At 38.0% G+C, this 2,500-nt stretch overlaps 2 non-coding genes across 2 annotated transcripts in view; both read right to left on the bottom strand.

Annotated features, from left to right (window-relative positions):
* The window catches only part of LOC128001116 (5S ribosomal RNA), a 119-nt gene extending 97 nt beyond the window's left edge, over window positions 1–22 (bottom strand). The window contains exon 1 of the ribosomal RNA XR_008173887.1: window positions 1–22. This exon is cut by the window's left edge and continues 97 nt beyond it. This is a non-coding gene — a ribosomal RNA (5S ribosomal RNA).
* A 357-nt stretch (window positions 23–379) lies between these two features.
* Window positions 380–498, bottom strand: LOC127994687 (5S ribosomal RNA). Its single transcript, XR_008167661.1, has one exon. It is a non-coding gene; the product is annotated as a 5S ribosomal RNA (ribosomal RNA).
* Between the last annotated feature and the right edge of the window lie 2,002 nt (window positions 499–2,500).

Genomic DNA, 2,500 nt, shown 5'->3' with positions numbered 1-2,500 from the left:
CCAGGTTGGTATGGCCGTAAGCGAAGTCTGCTGCAAAGAGAGGGCTATTTAAAGACCAGCCAATCTTATCGCCAGTACATTATATAAGTAGGAAAGAAAACCCAAAAGCTTAAAGCACCTGGTATTCCTAGGCAGTCTCTCATCAAAGTACTAACCAGACCTAAACCTGCTAAGATTCAGAGATCGGGCATTGACTCTATTTTTTGGCAAAATTATTATATACTAAGTGAAAAATGTCCAAAAGCTTACAGCACCTGGTATTCCCAGGCAGTCTCCCATCCATGTATTAACCAGGCCCAAACCTGCTAATATTCAGAGATCGGGCATTGACTCTATTTTTTGGCAAAATTATTATATACTAAGTGAAAAATGTCCAAAAAGCTTACAGCACCTGGTATTCCCAGGCGGTCTCCCATCCAAGTACTAACCAGGCCCAAACCTGCTTAGCTTCCGAGATCAGACGAGATCGGGCATAGCCAGGTTGGTATAGCCGTAAGCGAAGTCTGCTGCAAAGAGTGCTGCTGAAGAAGTGGTGCTGCTCTTCTGTCTAGAAATATGGCAAATAGTCTTAGTGTTTATACTTGACTAACTTGGGCCCAGGTCAGGAAGCAGACAGACTGGCTAAACCAACCGTCTGCTAGCTGCCTCCCGTCACAGAGGTCAGTTAATTCTCAGCACATAGAGACTCTTTCACCTAGATATCACACTATAGAGACTGTGTCTGTTCCCCGAACTAGAAAATACAAAAAATGTCCAAACCAAGTTAAGGTTAACAATTTAATTGAGGTTCAACAAATAAAAAACAAATGCAATATGGATAAACAAATGATAAAGATTGGCTTATTGATTATCAGATCCATTTCTACGAAAACACTTTTTGTAAATAATATGATAACTGATCATAATATAGATGTGCTCTGTTTGACAGAAACTTGGCTAAAACCTGATGATTACATTATTTTAAATGAGTCCACCCCCCAAGATTACTGTTATAAACATGAGCCGCATTTAAAAGGCAAAGGGGGAGGAGTTGCTTCAATTTATAACAACGTTTTTAGGATTTCTCAGAGGGCAGGCTTCAAGTATAACTCGTTTGAAGTAATGGTGCTTCATATAACATTATCCAGAGAAACCAATGTTAATGATAAATCCCCTGTTATGTTTGTACTGGCTACTGTATACAGGCCACCAGGGCACCATACAGACTTTATTAAAGAGTTTGGTGATTTTACATCCGAGTTAGTTCTGGCTGCAGATAAAGTCTTAATAGTTGGTGATTTTAATATCCATGTCGATAATGAAAAAGACGCATTGGGATCAGCATTTATAGACATTCTGAACTCTATTGGTGTTAGACAACATGTTTCAGGACCTACTCATTGTCGAAATCATACTCTAGATTTAATACTGTCACATGGAATTGATGTTGATAGTGTTGAAATTATTCAGCCAAGTGATGATATCTCAGATCATTATTTAGTTCTGTGTAAACTTCATATAGCCAAAATTGTAAATTCTACTTCTTGTTACAAGTATCGAAGAACCATCACTTCTACCACAAAAGACTGCTTTTTAAGTTATCTTCCTGATGTATCCAAATTCCTTAGCATATCCAAAACCTCAGAACAACTTGATGATGTAACAGAAACTATGGACTCTCTCTTTTATAGCACTTTAAATACAGTTGCTCCTTTACGCTTAAGGAAGGTTAAGGAAAACAGTTTGACACCATGGTATAATGAGCATACTCGCACCCTAAAGAGAGCAGCCCGAAAAATGGAGCGCAGCTGGAGGAAAACAAAACTAGAGGTATTTCGTATTGCTTGGCGGGAAAGTAGCATATCCTATAGAAAAGCATTAAAACCTGCTAGATCTGATTACTTTTCTTCTCTTTTAGAAGAAAACAAACATAACCCCAGGTATTTATTCAATACAGTGGCTAAATTAACGAAAAATAAAGCCTCAACAAGTGTTGACATTTCCCAACACCACAACAGTAATGACTTTATGAACTACTTTACTTCTAAAATCGATACTATTAGAGATAAAATTGCAACCATTCAGCCGTCAGCTACCGTATCACATCAGACAGAGCACTATAGACCCCCTGAGGAACAGTTCCACTCATTCTCTACTATAGGAGAGGAAGAATTGTATAAACTTGTTAAATCATTTAAACCAACAACATGTATGTTAGACCCTATACCATCTAAGCTCTTAAAAGAGGTGCTTCCAGAAGTCATAGGTCCTCTTCTGACTATTATTAATTCCTCATTGTCATTAGGATATGTCCCCAAAACCTTCAAACTGGCTGTTATTAAGCCTCTCATAAAAAAGCCACAACTTGACCCCAGAGAACTTGTTAGTTATAGACCAATCTCGAATCTCCCTTTTCTGTCCAAGATACTAGAAAAGGTGGTATCCTCACAATTATATTCCTTATTAGAGAATAATGGTATATGTGAGGATTTCCAGTCAGGATTTAGACCGTATCATAGTA

The sequence above is a fragment of the Carassius gibelio genome, chromosome B22 (assembly GCF_023724105.1).
Source record: "Carassius gibelio isolate Cgi1373 ecotype wild population from Czech Republic chromosome B22, carGib1.2-hapl.c, whole genome shotgun sequence".
Lineage (NCBI taxonomy): Eukaryota > Metazoa > Chordata > Actinopteri > Cypriniformes > Cyprinidae > Carassius > Carassius gibelio.
The sequence above is the reverse complement of the archived record's forward strand: the minus strand, read 5'-3'. Positions and strand labels throughout refer to the sequence as shown.